At 50.2% G+C, this 23980-nt stretch overlaps 7 pseudogenes; 1 reads left to right on the top strand and 6 right to left on the bottom strand.

The window, feature by feature from the left end:
• The first annotated feature begins 1457 nt into the window (after window positions 1–1457).
• LOC143931366 (5S ribosomal RNA) lies at window positions 1458–1576 on the top strand (annotated as a pseudogene).
• A 5849-nt stretch (window positions 1577–7425) lies between these two features.
• On the bottom strand, window positions 7426–7544 carry LOC143931920 (5S ribosomal RNA; annotated as a pseudogene).
• Window positions 7545–7644: 100 nt separating this feature from the next.
• LOC143931433 (5S ribosomal RNA) lies at window positions 7645–7763 on the bottom strand (annotated as a pseudogene).
• Window positions 7764–8896: 1133 nt separating this feature from the next.
• Window positions 8897–9015, bottom strand: LOC143932570 (5S ribosomal RNA; annotated as a pseudogene).
• Window positions 9016–9115: 100 nt separating this feature from the next.
• Window positions 9116–9234, bottom strand: LOC143931978 (5S ribosomal RNA; annotated as a pseudogene).
• Window positions 9235–12089: 2855 nt separating this feature from the next.
• LOC143932358 (5S ribosomal RNA) lies at window positions 12090–12208 on the bottom strand (annotated as a pseudogene).
• A 7210-nt stretch (window positions 12209–19418) lies between these two features.
• On the bottom strand, window positions 19419–19537 carry LOC143932147 (5S ribosomal RNA; annotated as a pseudogene).
• Between the last annotated feature and the right edge of the window lie 4443 nt (window positions 19538–23980).

Raw genomic sequence — 23980 nt, 5'->3', positions numbered from 1 at the left:
TGTCCTTTGGTCTGGCAAGCAATTGCAAACGGGCTCTGGGCGGTTTGCGCGCCCAAATAAAGTCCCGGAGCAGCACCTGCAGTTGTCTGAAAAAAATTGGAGGTAACCGGATCGGTAATGTCTGGAACAAGTATAAGATCCGCGGGAGGGCCGTCATTTTGAATGCATTACAGCGCCCGAACCAGGTCAGTGTTAAAGCATGCCAGTTTCCCAAATCAGATTTCAGTCTATTCAGGAGAGGGACAAAATTAAGCGAGTACAATTGCGCCAAATCCGCTGCGATGTCAACGCCCAGGTAACGTATAGATTTTTCAGCTCAGTAGAATGGAAAAGCGGAGAGTAGCCTCTTGGCCTCACCATCCGGGACCGATATATTCAATACAGCCGACGGTGCAATTGATTTTATAGTTTGATAGGCTGCCGCATGGCCGGAGAGCCGCGAGTATATTGGGAAGCGAAATGTGTGGATTGGAGACGAAAAAAATTAGATCGTCAGCGTACGCCGCAATTTTGTGGTGTGCCGAGGGTTTGGATATGCCAGTAATATTCGGGTCATTCCGAACGTGACACATAAGTGGTTCCAGTGTCAGAATAAAAATTAGGGGAGACAGAGGGCACCCCTGCCTCGTCCCATTAGTGAGGGGGAAAGAGTCCGAGCACTCTGAAAGCACCCAATCTCGTCTGATCTTGGAGGATAAGAAGAGTCAGGCCTGGTTAGTACCTGGATGGGAGACCACCTGGGAATACCAGTTATTGTAGGCTTCTTTTTATGTTGTTGGCGTTGATTCGCTTTTTTTTTCCGCTTGTTTCCCAAGGTGATCATCTTGGCATTTGTCAAGAGGGCTGAGAGAGCCCAAAGAAATCTCCTACGGCCACATCCCCCTGAAAGCGCCCGATCTGATCTGATCTCAGAGGCTAAGCAGGGTCCGGCCTGGATAGTACCTAATTAAAGGTGCCGTAGGAATCTTTTTATATTGTTGGCTTTGACCTGTTTTTCTTTCGCTTGTTTCCCAAGGTGACCATTTTAGCATCAGTCAAGAGTTTTGAGTATGTCCCAAAGCGTTCGCCTGAGGTCACATCACCCTGAAAGCGCCCGATCTCAGAGGCTAAGCAGGGTCTGGGTCAGATGGGAGACCGCCATGGTCTATGTTGTTGACGTTGACCTGTTTTTTTTTCACTTGTTTCCCAAGATAACCATCTTGGTATTTGTTAAGAGGGTTGAGAGTGTCTAAATAGAACACCTATGGCCACATCACCCTGAAAGCGCACAATCTCATCTGATCTCGGAGGCCTAGCAGTGTACGGCCTGGTTATTACCTGTATGGGAGACCATCTGTGAATACCAGGTGCCGTAGGCTTCTTTTTATGTTGTTGGCGTTTACCTGTTTATTTTCGCTTGTTTCCCAAGGTGACCATCTTGGCGTTTAACAAGAGGGTTGAGAGTGCCCAAAGAGGTCACCTACGGCCCCATCACCCTGAAAGCTCCCAATCTCATCTGATCTCAGAGGCTAAACCGTGTCGGGCCTGGTTAGTACCTGGATGGGAGACCGCCTGGGAATACCAGGTGCCATAGGCTTCTTTTTATGTTGTTGGCTTTGAACTGTTTTTTTCGCTTGTTTCTCAAGGAGACCATCTTGGCGTTAGTCAAGAGGGTTGGGCGTGTCTTGAAGACAACGCTTACGGCCACATCACCCTGAAAGCACCCGATCTCGTCTGATTTCAGAGGCTTAGCAGCGTCAGGCCTGGTTAGTACCTGGATGGGAGACTGCCTGGGAAGACCAGGTGACATAGAAGGATCTGGCCTGGTTAGTGTCTTGATTGGGAGATCGCCTGGGAATACCTGATGCCGTAGGATTCTTTTTATGTTGTTGGCTTTGACCTGTTTTTTTTTCCCTTGTTTCCCAAGGTGACCATCTTGGCATTTGTCAAGAGGGTTGAGAGTGCACAAAGAAATTGCCTATGGGCACAACATCTTGAAAGCACCCAATCTCGTTTGGTCTCAGAGGCTAAGCAGGGTTGAGCCTGGTTTGTACCTGGATGGGAGACCGCCTGGGTTTTCCAAATGCCGCAGGCTTCTTTTTATGTTGTTGGCGTTGACTTGTTTTTTTTGTTTGTTTCCCAAGGTGACCATCTTGGCGTTTGTCAAGAGTGTTGAGCGTGCATTTGATCTCAGAGGCTAAGCAGGGTTGGGACCTGGTTAGTACCTGGATGGGAGACCGCCTGGGATTTCTCGATGCCATAGGCTTTAGTTTTAAAGGGGTTGTAAAGTAAATGTTTTTTCACCTTAATGCATTCTATGCATTAAGGTGAAAAAACATCTCACACTGCCGGCGCCCCCAGTCCCCCCGTTTTACTTACCTGACCCCTCGAAAATCCCGCGCTCGCCCCCGCCGTCCTCTTCGCCGCTCAGCCTGGCCGCTGATTGGCTGGAGTGGATGGATTGAAAGCAGCGCAGCCATTGGCTCGCGCTGCTGTCAATCACATCCAATGACGCAGCGCGCCGGGGGGCGGGGCCTTGTGATACAGCGAGCTGCTATAGCCGCCGGCTGTATCACGGGAGCGCGCCCGCAGTGCTTCTCACCAATGCGAGGGAGCTCGCATTAACGTGAGAAGCACCTGCGGGAGGAAGCAGAGACAGCCGCCGAGGGACCCCAGAAGAGCAGGTTCGGGGCCACTCCGTGCAAAACGAGCTGCACAGTGGAGGTAAGTATGACATGTTTGTTATTTTAAAAAAATAAAAATTTTTACTTTACAACCCCTTTAAGTTGTTGGCATTGACTTATTTTTTTTATTTTTATTATTCTTTTATTAAGTAGAACAACATAAATATAACAGTCAACCATACAGCATGACCCAGGGTCACAATTACATGGTAACAAAAAATAGGCAGCCAAATAACTCTGGGTTCTCAGAGGGGAGTCCTACAGTTTCATGCAGAAAAGAGAGAAACCCCACCTCCAACATGTAGTACAGTATAACTAGTGCAGCTCCGTTCGGACAAATGTAAAAATGGAGAACAACTGGGACCACAGCGAGCCAGCTTATCATGACCTACGTGAACCAGAGTAAAATATGAGCCGTTCATGTCCAGAACCCTGGGGTTCTTCTGGGTCCCGAAGGCTAGCAAGGAGACAAGGCATAGTCAAAAGGGAGGACGGGGGAGAGGAGAGTGCAAAGACGGAGAGAGAGGAGGGGGGGATGGAGGCGGGGAAAAAAAGAAAAATAAAGACAAAAAGGGAGGGGGGGGGGGGGGGGAACGCCACCTAGGGCAGACATGGCCTATGTAGGTAAACGTTAGATGTTCAGTCGTTTTCTGGGACAGGGGCGCTGCTCACCTCCCGAATGTAGTCTCGAGTACCAGTAAAATACCTCCAGGGCCTCCATGTAACACTAAATGCCTCTTCAGTGTTGTGAAGGGTGGCGGTCAATTCTTCCATCCGGAGAATATGATTGACTTTGGAATACTACAGCACCTTGGATGGGGGCTGAGGCTGCCTTCACAGTGCGGGAATGCAGGCCCGGGCGGCATTCAGGAGTTGCATCGTGAGGGTTTTTTTGTATTTTCGAACAGGCTGTTCGGTCAAGTGTAGAAGGCACGCTGCTGGGAACCCAAAAGTTCCTCAAGGCCGGGCATGCTCAGAAAAGGTGTCCCATGGTCCCCGTATCTGAATTTCACCTCCAACAAACATCCGGGATTGATCTATCCATTTTATTCAGAAGGTATGGGACTCTATACCAGCGTGAGACTATCTTGTATCCTGATTCTTGATATTGGTTTGCGATGGAAGCTTTATGTACTAAGGTCAGGATCTTCCCTATCTGTTGTGGGGTAAATGTGATGCCTAAGTCCCTCTCCCATTTGTGGATAAATGGTGGGGGTCGACTCCTCCTCCTGACTACTCAATAGGTTGTACAGGAGGGAGAGGGTGTGTCGCACAGGTTCCCTTTTGTGACAGATGGATTCATAGGGTGTCAGGTCTCTAGGAGTGTAGGGGGCCCTTTGTATGGCCAGAAGAAAGTGACGAAGTTGATAAGCACTAAACAAGTCAAGCGGAGGGTCAGAAAGCTCGGCGACAGTTTGCGTGGTCGGGAGCCCTCCCGAGGGCCACACCTCTCCCAGACGCTGTTTCCCCACCACTGTCAACTGTCGCAGTTTCTTGCTGGTAAATCCCGGTGGGAAGTCTGGATTACCTATAACCGGAGTCATTGGTGATGTCAGGGGAGCAATGTGTGTGCAGCAGAACAACCTCCGCACAACAGCCAACGTAGCTCCCACTACGGGGTGACCTCTGAGGTCTTTTGGTAGGGAGGACAGGAGCCACAGGGAGGTCAATAGGGGAATGGATCCATCCTCAATCTCCATCTCCACCCACTGCTTTTGTGGGCCATTACAATGCCAATCAACGACTCTCGCTAGCAGAGTCACTCTGTAGTATTGTCTGAGATCTGGGAGACCCAGACCCCCCTTGTCCTTTGGTCTGGCAAGCAATTGCAAACGGGCTCTGGGCGGTTTGCGCGCCCAAATAAAGTCCCGCAGCAGCACCTGCAGTTGTCTGAAAAAAATTGGGGGTAACCGGATCGGTAATGTCTGGAACATGTATAAGATCCGCGGGAGGTCCGTCATTTTGAATGCATTACAGCGCCCGAACCAGGTCAGTGTTAAAGCATGCCAGTTTTCCAAATCAGATTTCAGTCTATCCAGGATAGGGACATAATTAAGTGGGTACAATTGCGCTAAATCCGCTGCGATGTCAACGCCCAGGTAACGTATAGATTTTTCAGCCCAGTAGAATGGAAAAGCGGAGCGGAGCCTCTTGGCCTCACCATCCGGGACCGATATATTCAATACAGCCAACTTGGCGCAATTGATTTTATAGTTTGATAGGCTGCCGTATCGCTGTAGAGACGCAAGTATATTGGGAAGCAAAATGTGTGGATTGGAGACGGAAAAAATTAGATCGTCAGCGTACGCCGCAATTTTGTGGTGTGCCGAGGGTTTGGCTATGCCAGTAATATTCGGGTCATTCCGAACGTGACACATAAGTGGTTCCAGTGTCAGAATAAAAATTAGGGGAGGCAGAGGGCACCCCTGCCTCGTCCCATTAGTGATGGGGAAAGAGTCCGAGCATCACTCGTTCACCCGTACCGCTGCCGACGGCGTGGAGTAAAGCGTGGTCTAGTTATTAAAAGATGGGACCCACTAGCTCTGTCATGGTTCGGACGCTGTAATGTGTTGAAGATGAACGCGATGCCACGACTTTTCTATCTACTACAAGCCTTACCTATCAAAATACCCCAGACTTTCTTTCATGCGGTTCGCTCAATCTTTATCAAGTTCCTCTGGCGTATTGGTAGGGCAATGCTATTGCGACCGAAATTGCGGGGAGGTATTGGCTCCGGTGGTTGACTGGTGCCGGTGTTCTGCCATATACTGTCCGGCCATGATATAGTGTCCGCGCCGTACTGCGCATGCGCAGTACGGAGCAGACAAAGCTTCGGAAAATCTCCGAAGCTGAGTGGAGGTGGTAGCCCCACCATCCAAGCAGACATAGGGTTGTGAATATTAGAGGGCCCCTCGCAGGCGAGCTTTGCTCGCCACGCTTCAGGATCGGCCTCGCTGCGCTCGGCTCTTTTATATTCTTACTCTCTGTCCACCTGGATAGTGGGGATAGAACCTGGACTCAGTGCGCAGGCAATTTTCGGAATCTGTGTTGCTGTGTACTGCTCATGAGCAGTACACAGCGGACACTATCCGATGGGGGACCATATGTGATAAGACACCGGCATGGGGAACTGAAGCTATGGGTCAAGCTAGAGCAGGAGGTGGCGCGGGTTCCACTGGCTGGTCTACCTTGGTCGGGGAGGCCATTGGAGCCCTGTGTGACTACTCACCCGTCAATTGGCCCCTCGCTCGCCGAGATGGATGTTTTTTTTCACCTTTCCCACCTGACTAACTTCCCTTCTTCTATGACCCCAATTATTGGACATCCTAGATTCTCTCCGGGCCTGTCTGACCAGGCCTTTACCAGGAAAGCCCCGAAAGGGCTTCTGAGAGCAGCCCTATTTCTTGGACCCACGGGCTTGATTTCCATGGGGACCATACTGCTAGAGCAAGTACCTGTTGCATTGGATAGCTGGAGAGCTAGACAGCTAATCCATTTCCTCGGATCACTACCTAACCATTCGTGCTTCTCTAGACAATTCCACCCCTTCAAGGAACTTTGCCTGCATGATGGCCCAATTCGTGGTTCCCTCTCTAGGTCCTACCAAATCATGACAGACGCACAATCCTCCACGGATCCACCCTTCCTAGCTAAATAGAAAAGGGACTTACAAACTACATTCTCCAAACCACAGAAGGACAGAATACTCTTTTTCGCCCATAAGTCGTCACTCTGCAGTAAATATCAGGAGATCTCATATAAGCTGATCACACGCTGGTTTCGTACACCGGTGGTGTTGGCCAAAATATTCCCCGGTCAATCTGACCGCTGCTGTCGCTGTGGGCAACAGGCTGGCACCATTCTCCACATTCTCTGGGAATGCCCTAAATTACAAACATTCTGGCAGCCTGTCCTGAGACTCATCCACAAGTTCACAGACATTTCCTTAGCCAATGATCCCGCAGCAGTTCTTCTCAATCTAACTCCTATGTCAAGAAAGCGTTATCATAAGTCCTTACTTAAACATCTCCTCAATGCAGGTAGGGCCTGCATCCCAAGTCAGTGGAAAGAGCAATCTGCTCCAATGGTGACCCAGTGGTTCGCAAGGGTAAATGATATTGAACGAATGGAAGACCTGACTGCCACAATGAGGGATAAAACGGAGGAGCATGGGAACAGATGGTTCTACTGGACCCAGTTTTGCTTTTCGGAAGAATACCTCCGCGAGACATAGTAAGCTCATGGTGATCGTTGGAGATCGCTGTTCCAAACGTTGGACAGCTGATGAGCTGGTGAGCCGAGGGCGTCTCTTGCTCCCTGGGAGGGGACCCCATCCTATCCACTCTACCCACGACACCCCCTTACCCCTTCTTTTCCTTTTCTGCCATTTCCTTCCCCTATCTTCTCTTTCCCCTTCTCCCTCCTTTCAGTTCTACTATTTCCCTTCTTAACTCAAAAAAGGGAAAAGAAAATGGTATGTTCCGACCCCATTTGATTACTACACAATACTCTTCCCCTTTCTATGGATATCTAAACTCTTCGAGGGTAGCAGGGCTAGTATCAATAATATTTTAAGTGGTAGAGGATCCCAACGTGATGGAGCTTTAATTTCATCTTGATATGACCGCAAAGCTGTACACGTGCTATTCTCCTCGGACTTCTTACCATTGGCTCTGATATCCATGCAATATGATCATTTGTTTGTAACTATTTGTATCACACATTCTGTGAAGTTGCCTTTGCATTGTATGTCGCATACTACTAAATATGGCACCTGGTATTCCCAGGCGGTCTCCCATCCAGGTACTAACCAGGCCTGACACTGTTTAGCATCCGAGATCAGACGAGATTGGACGCTTTCAGGGTGATGGGGCCGTAGGTGATCTCTTCGGGCACTCTCAATCCTCTTGACAAACGCCAAGATGGTCACCTTGGGAAACAAGTGAAAAAAAAACAGGTCAAGGCCAACAACATAAAAAGAAGCCTACAATAACTGGTATTCCCAGGTGGTCTCCCATCCAGGTACTAACCAGGCCAGACTCTTCATAGCCTCCAAGATCAGACGAGATTGGGTGCTTTCAGAGTGATGTGGCCATAGGCAATCTCTTCAGGCACTCTAAACCCTCTTGACAAACACCAAGATGGTCACTTTGGGAAACAAGCGAAAAAAAAACAGGTCAACGCCAACAACATAAAAAGAAGTCTACGACACCTGGTATTCCCAGGCGGTCTCCAATCCAGGTACTAACAAGGCCCGACTCTTCTTAGCCTCCAACATTAAACGAGATCGGGTGCTTTCAGGGTGATGTGCCCGTAGGCAATCTCTTCAGGCACTTTCAACCATCTTGACAAACGCCAAGATGGTCACCTTGGGAAACAAGCAAAAAAAATAAAAATAAGTCGGAAGCTAGAGACAATACGGCCCGAGTCCTCAATTTAATCCATGCGGCGCATGTACAGGGAAGGCCCTTGCTTATGTTGTCAACGGACGCGGAGAAGGCCTTTGACAGGGTGGCCTGGCACTTTATGCAGGCCACCCTGGAACATATAGGTCTTGGCCCCAACATGATGAGCTGGGTAAAGTCGCTTTACTCCATGCCGTCGGCAGCGGTACGAGTGAACGAGTGGTGCTCGGACTCTTTCCCCATCACTAATGGGACGAGGCAGGGGTGCCCTCTGTCTCCCCTAATTTTTATTCTGACACTGGAACCACTTATGTGTCACGTTCGGAATGACCCGAATATTACTGGCATATCCAAACCCTCGGCACACCACAAAATTGCGGCGTACGCTGACGATCTAATTTTTTCCGTCTCCAATCCACACATTTTGCTTCCCAATATACTTGCGTCTCTACAGCGATACGGCAGCCAATCAAACTATAAAATCAATTGCGCCAAGTCGGCTGTATTGAATATATCTATTGGGCACTCTCAACCCTCTTGACAAATGCCAAGATAGTCACCTTGAGATACAAACGAAAAAAATACAGGTCAATGTCAACATAAAAAGAAGAATACGGCACCTGGTATTCCAATGCCATCTCCCATCCAGGTACTAACTAGGCCCATCCCTTCTTAGCCTCAGAGAAGAGAAGAGATAGGGCTCTTTCGGGGTGATGCTGCTGTAAGCGATCTCTTTGGGCACTCTCAACCTTCTTGACAAATGCCAAGATGGTCACCTTGGGAAACAAGCGAAAAAAAAAACGAATCAATGCCAACAACATAAAAAGAAGCCTACAATAACTGGAATTCCCAGGTGGTCTCCCATCCAGGTACTAACCAGGCCCGACTCTTCTTAGCTTCCAAGATCAGACGAGATTGGGTGCTTTCAGAGTGATGTGGCCATAGGCAATCTCTTCAGGCACTCTCAACCCTCTTGACAAACACCAAGATGGTCACTTTGGGAAACAAGCGAAAAAAAAACAGGCCAACGCCAACAACATAAAAAGAAGTCTACGACACCTGGTATTCCCTGGCGGTCTCCCATCCAGGTACTAACAAGGCCCGACTCTCCTTAGCCTCCAACATCAAACGAGATTGGGTGCTTTCAGGGTGATGTGCCCGTAGGCAATCTCTTCAGGCACTTTCAACCCCCTTGACAATCGCCAAGATGGTCACCTTGGGAAACAAGCAAAAAAATAAAAAATAAGTCGGAAGCTAGAGACAATACGGCCCGAGTCCTCAATTTAATCCATGTGGCACATGTACAGGGAAGGCCCTTGCTTACGTTGTCAACGGACGCGGAAAAGGCCTTTGACAGGGTGGCCTGGCACTTTATGCAGGCCACCCTGGAACATATAGGTCTTGGCCCCAACATGATGAGCTGGGTAATGTTTCTTTACTCCACGCCGTCGGCAGCGGTACGGGTGAACGAGTGGTGCTCGGACTCTTTCCCCATCACTAATGGGACGAGGCAGGGGTGCCCTCTGTCTCCCCTAATTTTTATTCTGACACTGGAACCACTTATGTGTCACGTTCGGAATGACCCGAATATTACTGGCATATCCAAACCCTCGGCACACCACAAAATTGCGGCGTACGCTGACGATCTAATTTTTTTCGTCTCCAATCCACACATTTCGCTTCCCAATATACTCGCGGCTCTCCGGCGATACGGCAGCCTATCAAACTATAAAATCAATTGCGCCAAGTCGGCTGTATTGAATATATATCGGTCCCGGATGGTGAGGCCAAGAGGCTGCGCTCCGCTTTTCCATTCTACTGAGCCGAAAAATCGATACGTTACCTGGGCGTTGACATCGCAGTGGATTTGGCGCAATTGTACCCGCTTAATTTTGTCCCTCTCCTGAATAGACTGAAATCTGATTTGGGAAACTGGCATGCTTTAACACTGACCTGGTTCGGGCACTGTAATGCATTCAAAATGATGGCCCTCCCGCGGATCTTATACTTGTTCCAGACATTACCGATCCGGTTACCCCCAATTTTATTCAGACAACTGCAGGTGCGGCTCCGGGACTTTATTTGGGCGCGCAAACCCACTTCCCACCGGGATTTACCAACAAGAAACTGCGACAGTTGACAGTGGTGGGGAAACAGCGTCTGGGAGAGGTGTGGCCCTCGGGAGGGCTCCCGAACACGCAAACTGTCGCTGAGCTTTCTGACCCTCCGCTTGACTTTTTTAGTGCTTATCAACTTTGTCCCTTTCTTCTGGCCATACAAAGGGCCCCCTACACTCCTAAAGTCCTGACGCCCTATGAATCCATCTGTCACAAAAGGGAACCTGTGCGACACACCCTCTCCCTCCTGTACAACCTATTGAGTAGTCAGGAGGAGGAGTCGACCCCACCATTTATCCACAAATGGGAGAGGGACTTAGGCATCACATTTACCCCACAACAGATAGGGAAGATCCTGACCTTAGTACATAAAGCTTCCATCGCAAACCAATATCAAGAATCAGGATACATGATAGTCTCACGCTGGTATAGAGTCCCATACCTTCTGAATAAAATGAATAGATCGATCCCGGATGTTTGTTGGAGGTGCAATTCAGATACGGGGACCATGGGATACATTTTCTGGGCATGCCCGGCCTTGAGGATCTTTTGGGTGGAAGTGACCGGGGCGATAAAAACTCTCACAAATGTAGATATCGCAGACAACCCAGCAGCGTGCCTTCTACACTTGACCGAACAGCCTGTTCGAAAATACAAAAAAACCCTCACGAGGCAACTCCTGAACGCCGCCCGGGCCTGCATTCCCGCACTGTGGAGGCAGCCTCAGCCCCCATCCAAGGTGCTGTGGTATTCCAAAGTCAATCATATTCTCCGGATGGAAGAATTGACCGCCACCCTTTACAACACTGCAGAGGCATTTAGTGTTACATGGAGGCCCTGGAGGTATTTTACTGGTACTCGAGACTACATTCGGGAGGTGAGCAGCGCCCCTGTCCCAGAAAACGACTGAACCTACCTACGACCCATGACCCCATGACCTACGTAGGCCATGTCTGCCCTGGGTGGCATTCCCCACCCCCCGTCCCTTTTTGTCTTTATTTTTCTTTTTTTCCCCGCCGCCATCCCCCCTCTCTCTCCGCCTTTGCACTCTCTTTCCCCGTCCTCCCTTTTGAATATGCCTTGTCTCCTTACTAGCCTTCGGGACCAAGAAGAACCCCAGGGTTCTGGACACGACTGGCTCATATTTTACTCTGGTTCACATAGGTCATGATAAGCTGGCTCGCTGTGGTCCCAGTTGTTCTCCATGATTACATTTGTCCGAACGGAGCTGCACTAGTTATACTGTACTACATGTCGGAGGTGGGGTTTCTCTCTTTTCTGCATGAAACTGTAGGACTCCCCTCTGAGAACCCAGAATTATTTGGCTGCCTATTTTTTGTTACCATGTAATTGTGACCCTGGGTCATGCTGTATGGTTGACTGTTATATTTATGTTGTTCTACTTATACTTAATAAAAGAATAAAAAATAAATAAATAAATAAGTCAATGCCAACAACTTAAAACTAAAGCCTATGGCATCGAGAAATCCCAGGCGGTCTCCCATCCAGGTACTAACCAGGTCCCAACCCTGCTTAGCCTCTGAGATCAAATGAGATTGGGCTCTTTCAGGGTGATGCGGCCATAGTAGATTTTTTCAGGCACGCTCAACCCTCTTGACAAATGCCAAGATGGTCACCTTGGGAAACAAACAAAAAAAACAAGTCAACGCCAACAACATAAAAAGAAGCCTGCGGCATCTGGAAAACCCAGGCGGTCTCCCATCCAGGTACAAACCGGTCCCAACCCTGCTTAGCCTCTGAGACCAAACGAGATTGGGCACTTTCAGGGTGTTGTGCCCGTAGGCTATTTCTTAGTGCACTCTCAACCCTCTTGACAAATGCCAAGATGGTCACCTTGGGAAACAAGGGAAAAAAAACAGGTCAACGCCGACAACATAATGAGAAGCCTACGGCACCTGGTATTCCCAGGCTGTCTCCCATCCAGGTACTAACCAGGCCCATCGCTGCTTAGCCTCCGAGATCAGATGAGATTGGGCTCTTTCAGGGTGATTTGGCCATAGGCACTCTCTTTGGGCACTCTGAAGCCTCTTGACAAAGGCCAAGATGGTCACCTTGGGAAACAAGCTAAAAAAACAGGTCAAAGCCAACAACATAATAAGAATCCTACGGGGGGCGTGGTCTGGATGGCAGCGGGTAGAGACGCACGGCACTGAAGCTCCACTCCTGGCCTGCCTCTGTAGCTAACTGCCGGCACCTTACTTTGGCTTATTATGGGCAAATCAAAGCGCCACAGGGAGCCCAGCTCTCAGGGACTGAGCACACGGTCCTCCTCGGCTCCTCCGCCGCTTATAACAGAGTATTTTAGCCCGGAGGCAGCGGGACACCACGAGGCCAAGATGGCGCCGGCGGCCGCGCCTGCGGAGGACTCCCCTGCGTCCCGCACATCGGAGGGACCTGGCAATCTGGGGTTCGAACCGGAGGGGCTCCTGACATCCGCGAGAGGCGTTGCTGGTACCTTACACTCCCGGGCTGCACATACATCTTCCTCAGGCAGCTACAGAGGGGACGGACAGCAGGTGCAGCAGCCCCTGCCCAACATGGCACAGACAGTGCTTTCTACAAGCTCTTCTGCAGTACCTGGTGCCTGGAATGCTGACAGCTGTACTACGGAAGGAGGTGAGAACGCTGGGTATGCCACTGACTATCCCCCTCTCACTCGTGAGGGAGAGGGGACATTACATGGAGTCCATCCTCCTGACAGCCTGTCCCAGTCGTTCCCTCCCTGCCTGATAGCCCCTGTGTCACCTACACAGGGACAGCAGGATCACTCATCCCAGTATACCTCCCCATGGGATTCCCCCACTCCAACATGGGATCCGTGCCCCCTTCCTCATCGGTCCCAGGGGACCAAGACAACATCCGCTCCCCCAGCGCCTCTCCAGGGACCGCGGTCTCAGCCTCATGCCCACTCCAGGGCACCGCGACCTGTGGACTACCCCGACCCTCTCCCCTCGCCGGGTGGGACCCGTGGTCTTTCGGCTCAGATGTCCCGCCGCCCTCCCCCTAGCCCATTGATCCCGGGGGTTGGCGCGGCTCGGGCAGCTCGTGTGGACCTGACGGGAGATGCTGGAGGTCCTAAGTAAGATGACTCCGATCCTGAACCGTGCACCTCTTGGAGAGATTACGTTCGTTGTATGCCCACGAAGCAGGACTTTCGTATGCTTATTCAAGAGGTCCGTGAAACTTACAGGTCTGAGATGAATATGCTGCGTACGGACTTACACCATCTTTCTACCAAGGTGTCCTCCTTGGAAGATGAGCATGAGGGCACTAAACTCGAGATCTCCCACATCCACTCCCAGCTGGCTTTGCAGGCGAGTACCCTCCGCGACTTCCAGCGCCATCTTGAGGATTTAGATAATAGAGGCAGACGGAATAACATTAGAGTCCGCGGCCTTCCGGAAGCGACTCAGGACGAGGACTTATCCATCACGCTTCAGGCCATCTTTAACAGTATCCTGGGCTGCCCTGAACGCCAAAAGATCAAGCTGGATCAGGCCCATAGAGCCCTCCGGCCGCGGGGGCCGGGTTCTAAACCACGCGATGTGATATGCAGAGTTCATAATTACTCTCTTAAAGAAGAGATTATGAGAAAGGCCCGCAACATGCACGCTATTGACTTTGATGGAGCCTCCATTCAACTCTTCCCGGACCTGTCGTGGCTAACTCTTCAGCAACGGCGTTCCCTACAACCTCTTTTGTCACTTTTACGTGAAAATGACTTCCGCTATCATTGGGGCTTTCCTTTTAGTCTCACGGCCAAGAAAGATGGGAGATTCACAACGCTCCAATTCCCGGAAGAACTCCAGTCTTTCTGCAGAGATCTGGACATTTCCGTCCCACCCACTCTCCCGGTCCCGCCGTCACGTCCGGTTCCTTGGACCCAGGTGGTGGGTCGAAAACGCATGGGTCCCGGCCCGGCTGGAACCCCCCGCCGCCATCCTGGGGACGACGGGCTTAGGCCCTTATCATGGTCACCGTTGCATCTTGGAACTTACACTCTGGACTGTTCTGTGCCTTCTTAACGCTGGGCCTTTAGCGGGTTTATGTTGGGATTTGACGCTGTGAGCCCTCCCCTCCTGGGGCGGTCCCCCCTCAAGGGGGGTGCTGTCCTGGGGGGGGCTGTCAGCGTTTCTGGTTATCATTTGTTTTTTGTGTTTTTTTTTTAATGTGGGATGCTCTTACCAAGCCCATTACCCCGCGGGTGGGAGTTACTTTACTTGGAGTTGTTCTGTTGGGGGTCCTTTAAGTTCTGTTGTGAGGTCCTGGGCCCCTCTAGCTTTCCCCCAACTTTCCTAGTTCTCCCCCGGGGGGACTACCATCCTGTTGAATTGTTCCCTGGTTCTACTGTTTGATAGTTTGGCTGTGTGGGACTGAGGTTAAAGGCTTAACTAAGGGTGGTACGTGAGGTGCAGCCCATCACATGCTGCTTGGGCCAGGTGCCGGCCCCTATCCTCTTTTTTGTTTTTTTTAGCTTTATCTGTAGGCAGGCCAGGGAGTTGCGTATCTCTCCCTTGGTCATCTATTTCACCCCCCTCGGAGTTTCCCGACTGGCCTCCTATCTGGCGATTTTGCTAGTTAGGCCACTTTATTAGTTAGGCCGCATTATTGAGATTCTGTCGTTAAACGTAAAGGGCCTGAACTCCAATATTAAGCGTAGTCTGGCCCTTCGTGAGTTCAAGCGCTCAAAGGCAGACATTATCTTCGTCCAGGAGACTCACCTCCTGAAGTCAGGCACCTTGTCGTTTGCCCACAGACACTTCCCACAGACGTACCTTGCCTCCAACACACGCAAACGGGCTGGCGTAGAGATCCTTTTTAAACAAGGCTCCCCCTTCCAATTACATTCACAATATGTAGATCCACTGGGTCACTATCTTATTTTGCGGGGCGCGTGGAAGGGGTCCAACCTAACTTTATGCAATATTTATGCGCCCAACACCAACCAGGTTCCCTTCCTCTCCAAAGTGTTTAAACGGTTGTACTCCTCGCCCCACCAATTTTTGGTAGTTGGAGGGGACTTCAACGTGGCCTTCTCCCCGACTCTAGATAGGCTTTCAGTTACCACGGGGAGGGCCGGTGTTATGGATGATAGGAAATCCACCTCGTTCTGCCAGCTGATCAGAAAGTATGCCCTGTTTGACGCATGGCGCACGATGTACCCTTCCGCTAAACAGTTCACGTTTTATTCTCACCCTCACAAGTCCCACTCCCGCATTGATCATTTCTTTGTAAACGCTCCCACACTCCGCACATGCACGAGTTCAGACATTCAGGCGATTTCGTGGTCTGATCATGCGCCAATCACTCTATCACTGGCCCTTGCCCCAGGCTCCTCACGTGCTTGCCACTGGCGGCTTAATGAATTTTTACTTAAACATGATCCTTCCAGGTCTGAATTGGAGAGTACTCTGAGGCTCTACTTTGCCGAAAATACCTCTCCTGAGGTGTCTCTGACCTCGGTGTGGGAGGGCCACAAGGCAGTGTTTAGAGGTCAGTGTATTGCTCTATCTACGGCCATGAAGCGGAATGCGAACAAGGCGAGACAGCTTCTGCTCAGCAGGTTACATGATCTGGAGGCAAGCCTCCTGCGATCCCCTACGGTTCACACGCTTAGGGCTTTAGTGAGCACCAGGGCGAGCTTACGGGACCTAGAGGTTGGGAAGACGGAGAAGGCTCTTCTTCGTCTGAGACAAACTTTCTATGATAAAGCAAACAAATCCCATACACTTTTAGCAAGGCAACTTCATGAGAGGACTGCGGTCACCTCACCCGTCTCCATCAAAGATGCGACTGGCACTTTACAATCACACCCTTCCAAAATCACCCAACTTTTCCATGATTATTATTCCGCCCTTTACAATGACCTGAGCGTTCCCCATAACCCTCCGACACCCGCTTTGGCCCAAGCAATTGACAAATATCTGTCGGACTGTGACCTCCCAAGGCTCTCCCCCACGGCTCTAACTAGCCTTAACTCTCCAGTTGTAGATGAGGAAGTAGAGGACATAATTAAAGCCCTCCCTAACAACAAGGCTCCTGGGCCTGATGGCCTGCCTTACCTTTACAATAAATCTTTTCTGCCGATCCTGCTTCCCCGACTTACTTCACTATTTAATGCTTTCATGTGCACGACAACCATCCCGAGGGATATGCAAACGTCCTTCCTGACCATGTTTCCCAAACCTGGGAAAGACCACACTCTATGCTCTAATTATAGGCCAATAGCTCTCCTAAATTCGGATTTAAAATTTTTTACTAAGTTATTGGCCAACAGACTGAATGCTTTTATGCCCTCATTGATACATAAGGACCAAGTGGGGTTCATCCCCGGTCGTCAGGCAGGGGATAATACCAGGAGAGTGATTGACCTCGTGGAGGTGGCGAACAGGAACAATACGGAAGCATTACTCCTTAGTTTGGATGCTGAAAAGGCGTTCGATAGGCTAGGCTGGCCCTTCCTGTTCGCCGCGCTCCGGAGGGCGGGGGTGGTTGGCCCTTTCCTACAGGCTATCTCTCACCTCTACTCGTCCCCACTGACCCTGGTTAGGACCCAGTTTGCCCTCTCTCCCGCGCTACCTATCACTAATGGAACTCGGCAGGGATGCCCTCTATCCCCTCTCTTGTATGCCCTGTGCATCGAACCCCTTGCTGCCCGTATAAGGCTAAATCCGAACATTCATGGCATCCCGGTCCAGACAAGGGACTTTAAAGTGTCCCTGTTTGCGGATGATGTCCTCCTATCCTTGACTCAGCCACATATTTCCCTGCCGAATCTCCATAAAGAATTGAACGCTTACAGCCTTCTCTCGGGCTACAAAATCAATAATTCAAAGACGGAAGCCCTACCCCTTAATATGACCCCGAGGACTTTGTCCACTCTGTCTCACTCCTTTCACTACGCTTGGAAGACATCCTCTCTAAAATATCTGGGGGTACATCTTACTCCGTCCTATGGGACTCTATATGAAGCTAATTTCCCCCAACTTTTTAAGGACATTAGGGCGTCCCTGGCCAAATGGAAATTACTAAAACTGTCCCTCTTTGGCAGGTTAGCGACCATTAAGATGACCATCCTCCCTAGACTTCTCTACCTCTACGAGACTCTACCCATCCCTATCCCTCTGGCGCACCTTAGGTCGCTCCAGGGTGACCTTCTACGGTTTTTTTGGAACTATGGAAGGCACCGGTTAGCACGGTCTGTACTATTTGCCCCACGCTATCAGGGGGGTCTAGCCTTCCCCAATGTAACCAAATATTATTTAGCGGCCCAACTTAGACCGATAGCTTCGTGGAGTACGCTACACGCCTATAACCGCTGGTCCCAAATCGAGAAGCTGTGGTTGGCCCCTACGAATCTTAACTCCATGTTGTGGAGCACGGAAATTAGCCTTAGTAAATATCAATTATTGGGACCAATAGCGCTGGTTCGCACTTTATGGCTCCGCTCCAAAAAAGTGTATCCGCTGTCCTCCCCAACCTCCCTGGCCACCTCTTTCTTGTTTACTCCCACTGTTCCGGATAGTCTGACATCTTGAATGTCCCAACCCTGGTTTAGCAGGGGTCTCTTTCGTTTTGGTCAGCTGGTGGACACTAGGACTAAGTTACTTAGATCATTCCAGGAATTAAAGGATTTATATGATTTACCTAAACAAGCATTCTATAGCTATCTGCAGATCCGCCATTTCGCACAATCTTTTACACCGACCCTACAATTCTCCCCTTTAACTGAGTTTGAAAAGGTATGCCTGGAGGGCTCGTCTCCGAAGGGCATGATCTCACGTACATACCAAATTCTAATAGCGGATTCCTCTTTGACGGGTCCGCGGCACGCGTATATGGATAAATGGGACAGGGACTTGGGGGAGGCCGTGCCCTTGGAGACCTGGCAGCGGGTCTGGTCACGTGCAGCTAAAAGCTCCGTTTGCACTTTATATAAGGAAAATCAATACAAGGTTATGCTGCATTGGTATCAAACTCCGTCCCTGCTCCATTCTATTTACCCCTCCGCGGACTCCCGCTGTTGGCGCTGCCGTAGTGCAGTTGGGACACTGTTCCATATTTACTGGACTTGTCCACGAGTTGTCCCCTATTGGGAAATGGTTAGGGCCTTATTATATACCATTTTTGAAGCACAAATACCGTTAGACCCCAAGCTGTTTCTCCTGGGCCTCCCTCCTGCCACATTTTCCCGATTCTCCCAATTCCTGTTAGCTCATGTGCTGACGGCTGGGCGCTGCCTAATTGCCCTAAAATGGAAGAAACAGGAGATTCCTTCACTAGTTGAGTTACACACTAGAATTAGAGACGTCAGGCGTATGGAATATCTTACAGCTTCCCTAAATAACACGCTTGACAAACATAACAAGGTATGGGATCTTTGGGATAGGATGGAGGCATCCGCCTTCTGAGTGTGGAGGGGGAGGGGGCGCGGGGTCGGTGGGTCAGAGGGGCGTCCTTTACTTTACTTTTCTTTCTTTTACTTCCCTTTTCTTTTCTTTCTTCTTCTTTATCTACTCTACACCTTTTCTCTCCCATTCTAGGGCTGTTCGCACGATTCTTCGTGTTCTTGTTCACCTTTCCTATTTTCCTTCTTTCTCCTTAAGCTCCCTTCCTATTTTTTTGGTCACAGAAAGGTTTGTTAAATTGATCGGTAGCAGGCTGCAGGAATCTGACTCTCCCGGTAACTGAGTGTCATTGTACTGTAATGCTTGAGTGGATGCAATGCTGTATTCTTTGCCTTTGCTTACTGTGGTCTGTGACCGCTTACTTTTATTGCCTGTGCCTTATTGTTCCTTCTTTGATTTCTTTGTCTCACTTGAAATTTCAATAAAATGTCAGTTTTCAAAAAAAAAAAGAATCCTACGGCATCCGGTATTCCCAGGTGATCTCCCAATGAAGACACTAACCAGGCCAGATCCTGCTATGGCACCTGGTCTTCCCAGGCAGTCTCCCCTCCAGGTACTAACCAGGCCCATCGCTGGTTAGTACAACATAAAAAGAAGCCTATGGCACCTGGAATTCCCAGGCGGTCTCCCATCCAGGTACTAACCAGGCCCAACACTGTTTAGCCTCTGAGATTGGGCGCTTTCAGGTTGATGGGGCCGTAGGTGATCTCTTCCGGCACTCTCAACCCTCCTGACAAACGCCAAGATGGTCACCTTGGGAAAAAATTGAAAAAAAAACAGGTGAAGGCCAACAACATAAAAAGAAGCCTACAGCACCTAGTATTCCCAGGTGGTCTCCAATCCAGGTACTAGCAAGGCCCAACCCTGTTTAGCCTCTGAGATCAGAGGAGATCGGGCGCTTTCAGGGTTATGTGCCCATGGGCAATTTCTTTGGGCACTCTCAACCCTCTTGACAAATGCCAAGATAGTCACCTTGAGATACAAGCGAAAAAAATACAGGACAATGTCAACATAAAAAGAAGAATACGGCACCTGGTATTCCAATGCCATCTCCCATCCAGGTACTAACTAGGCCCAACCCTTCTTAGCCTCAGAGAAGAGAAGAGATAGGGCTCTTTCAGGGTGATGCTGCTGTAAGCGATCTCTTTGGGCACTCTTGACAAACGCCAAGATGGTCACCTTGGGAAACAAGCAAAAAAATGAAAAATAAGTCAGAAGCTAGAGACAATACGGCCCGAGTCCTCAATTTAATCCATGCGGCGCATGTACAGGGAAGGCCCTTGCTTATGTTGTCAACAGACGCGGAGAAGGCCTTTGACAGGGTGGCCTGGCACTTTATGCAGGCCACCCTGGAACATATAGGTCTTGGCCCCAACATGATGAGCTGGGTAATGTCGCTTTACTCCACGCCGTCGGCAGCGGTACGGGTGAACGAGTGGTGCTCGGACTCTTTCCCCATCACTAATGGGACGAGGCAGGGGTGCCCTCTGTCTCCCCTAATTTTTATTCTGACACTGGAACCACTTATGTGTCACGTTCAGAATGACCCGAATATTACTGGCATATCCAAACCCTCTGCACACCACAAAATTGCGGCGTACGCTGACGATCTAATTTTTTTCGTCTCCAATCCACACATTTCGCTTCCCAATATACTGGCGGCTCTCCAGCGATACGGCAGCCTATCAAACTATAAAATCAATTGCGCCAAGTCGGCTGTATTGAATATATCGGTCCCGGATGGTGAGGCCAAGAGGCTACGCTCCGCTATTCCATTCTACTGAGCTGAAAAATCTATACGTTACCTGGGCGTTGACATCGCAGCGGATTTGGCGCAATTGTACCCGCTTAATTTTGTCCCTCTCCTGAATAGACTGAAATCTGATTTGGGAAACTGGCATGCTTTAACACTGACCTGGTTCGGGAGCTGTAATGCATTCAAAATGATGGCCCTCCCGCGGATCTTATACTTGTTCCAGACATTACCGATCCGGTTACCCCCAATTGTTTTCAGACAACTGCAGGTGCTGCTCCGGGACTTTATTTGGGCGCGCAAACCGCCCAGAGCTCGTTTGCAATTGCTTGCCAGACCAAAGGACAAGGGGGGTCTGGGTCTCCCTGATCTGAGACAATACTACAGAGCGACTCTGCTAGCGAGAGTCGTTGATTGGCATTGTAATGGCCCACACAAGCAGTGGGTGGAGATGGAGATTGAGGATGGATCCATTCCCATATTGACCTCCCCGTGGCTCCTGTCCTCCCTACCAAAAGACCTCAGAGATCACCCCGTAGTGGGAGCTACGTTGGCTGTTGTGCGGAGGTTGTTCCGCTGCACACACATTGCTCCCCTGCCTTCACCAATGACTCCGGTTATAGGTAATCCAGACTTCCCACCGGGATTTACCAACAAGAAACTGCGACAGTTGACAGTGGTGGGGAAACAGCGCCTGGGAGAGGTGTGGCCCTCGGGAGGGCTCCCGACCACGCAAACTGTCGCCGAGCTTTCTGACCCTCCGCTGGACTTGTTTAGTGCTTATCAACTTCGTCACTTTCTTCTGGCCATACAAAGGGCCCCCTACACTCCTTGAGACCTGACGCCCTATGAATCCATCTGTCACAAAAGGGAACCTGTGTGACACACCCTCTCCCTCCTGTACAACCTATTGAGTAGTCAGGAGGAGGAGTCGACCCCACCATTTATCCACAAATGGGAGAGGGACTTAGGCATCACATTTACCCCACAACAGATAGGGAAGATCCTGACCTTAGTACATAAAGCTTCCATCGCAAACCAATATCAAAAATCAGGATACAAGATAGTCTCACGCTGGTATAGAGTCCCATACCTTCTGAATAAAATGAATAGATCGATCCTGGATGTTTGTTGGAGGTGCAATTCAGATACGGGGACCATGGGACACATTTTCTGGGCATGCCCGGCCTTGAGGAACTTTTGGGTGGAGGTGACAGACAACCCAGCAGCGTGTCTTCTACACTTGACCGAACAGCCTGTTCAAAAATACAAAAAAACCCTCACGATGCAACTCCTGAACGCCGCCCGGGCCTGCATTCCCACACTGTGGAGGCAGCCTCAGCCCTCATCCAAGGTGCTGTAGTACTCCAAAGTCAATCATATTCTCTGGATGGAAGAATTGACCGCCACCCTTCACAACACTGAAGAGGCATTTAGTGTTACATGGAGGCCCTGGAGGTATTTTACTGGTACTCGAGACTACATTCGGGAGGTGACCAGTGCCCCTGTCCCAGAAAACGACTGAACATCTAACGTTTACCTACGTAGGCCACGTCTGCCCTGGGTGGCATTCCCCCCCTCCCTTTTTGTCTTTATTTTTCCTTTTTTCCCCGCCGCCATCCCCCCCCCCCTCCTCTCTCTCCGTCTTTGCACTCTCTTCTCCCCCCGTCCTCCCTTTTGACTATGCCTTGTCTCCTTACTAGCCTTCGGGACCCAGAAGAACCCCAGGGTTCTGGACACGACCGGCTCATATTTTACTCTGGTTCACATAGGTCATGATAAGCTGGCTCGCTGTGGTCCCAGTTGTTCTCCATGATTACATTTGTCCGAACGGAGCCGACAACATAATGAGAAGCCTACGGCACCTAGTATTCCCTGGCTGTCTCCCATCCAGGTACTAACCAGGCCCATCGCTGCTTAGCCTCCGAGATCAGATGAGATTGGGCTCTTTCAGGGTGATTTGGTGTAGTAAAAAGTAGGCCGCCTCATTTGGAACCTCATATGTCGTAAATTGCTGAGTGATGCAGCGTACCCCATCCCAAAACTCCCTCAGTCTGGAGCAGGTCCAAAAGATATGGAGTATGGTACCCTCCTCCTTATTGCAGCGCCAGCACCGGTCTGAGGAGGAAGGGAAGCATTTACTCAGACGAGAGGGGGTTAAATACCAACGGTTTAGGACCTTAAAGTTAGTCTCCTGGATTTTGGTGCAGGACGAGGATTTAAGAGCCAAGGTGACAATGCGCTGCGCTTGTGCTGTCGAAAAAGTGCATTGAAGGTCCCGCTCCCATTTGGATAGACAGGTTAGGCGGAGCGGTTCCCGAGGTGTGGATAGCAAGGCGTAAGTCTGCGAAAGAATGTGTGCCAATGGTTCCGAACCGGAGCATAAGAGCTCGAAGGGGGTTAACCGTTGCCCAAAGTCCCGCGGTCGCGGTAACGAAGAAAGGAAATGGTGTAGCTGTAGTGCTTTCCAGAAGGGGAGTCGATATGTCCCTGCCGCTGCCGAAAGGTCTGTAATAGAGGGCCAGTGTCCATCGGCCATAAATTTGGCCGCATGATCATGACCGGAGTCTCTAAGAGACGTGTAGTTCGTCCGGTCGAGACCCGGTTCGAACTTCGGGTGACCTAGAACGGGGAGTAGCAGAGACACAGGTGACAAGAGGCACGTGTGGGCAACAGCCCGATGACTCTGCGTCAACGTCACCCCAATCAAGGGGTGTGTCTTCAACATAGTCGGAAGGTCCTTGTAGCACCAGAGTGCTCCAGGCAGGGATATACGGGTTTGGGATTGTTCTAAACAAATCCAGAGCTTGGAGGTCTTATTTCTGCGCCAGTCAAGAATCCGTCCGAGATGAGAGGCTAGATAGTAGCGACGAATGTCGGGGAGTGCCAAGCCTCCCCACTGTTTGGGAAGAGTCATTTGGGAATAACGTAGTCTGGGTTTCTTAGTAGCCCACACAAATTTGGTAAAGAGAGCCTGTACCTGTTTAAAGAAGGAGGGAGGAATATGTATGGGTAACGCTTGGATGAGATAGATAAATTTGGGTAAGACGGTCATTTTGAGAAGATTGCATCTTCCGAACCAGGAATGGAGACCCCCATTCCATGATCCAAGGAGCAAACGGGTAGAGGTCAATAGGGGTGGGAAGTTAAGATCAAACGCCCGGGAGATGTCTGCAGGGATTTTCGTGCCCAGGTACGTGAGGGCCGTGGTAGTCCATTTAAGCTTAAAACTGGCCTGAAGATCCGACAATGTTCGGGTGGGGACTGCCAACCCCATGGCCTCCGATTTAGTAAAGTTGATTTTTAGGTGAGAGAGTTTCCCAAATTTCTCAAACTCCTGCAGTAAATTCGGCAAAGACACACGGGGGTTCGTTAGGGAGAATAAAAGGTCATCCGCATATGCAGAGATTTTATAGTGGGAGTCGCCGATCTGAAGCCCCGAGACGTCCGGATTATTGCGGATGGTACAGAGAAACGGTTCCAGGGAAATAGCAAAAAGTAGCGGGGATAGAGGGCAACCCTGTCTCGTCCCATTCCTGATAGGAAAGGGAGTCGACAGGACCCCATTGGCTTTAACTTGAGCTGAGGGGATCGAGTAAATACTGGTGATCCA

This window comes from Lithobates pipiens, unplaced genomic scaffold (assembly GCF_037356315.1).
Source record: "Lithobates pipiens isolate NorthernLeopardFrog02 unplaced genomic scaffold, aLitPip1_a1.2 Scaffold_25, whole genome shotgun sequence".
Classification (NCBI taxonomy): domain Eukaryota; kingdom Metazoa; phylum Chordata; class Amphibia; order Anura; family Ranidae; genus Lithobates; species Lithobates pipiens.
Note: the sequence above shows the minus strand (reverse complement) of the source record. Positions and strands in the feature narration are given on the sequence as shown.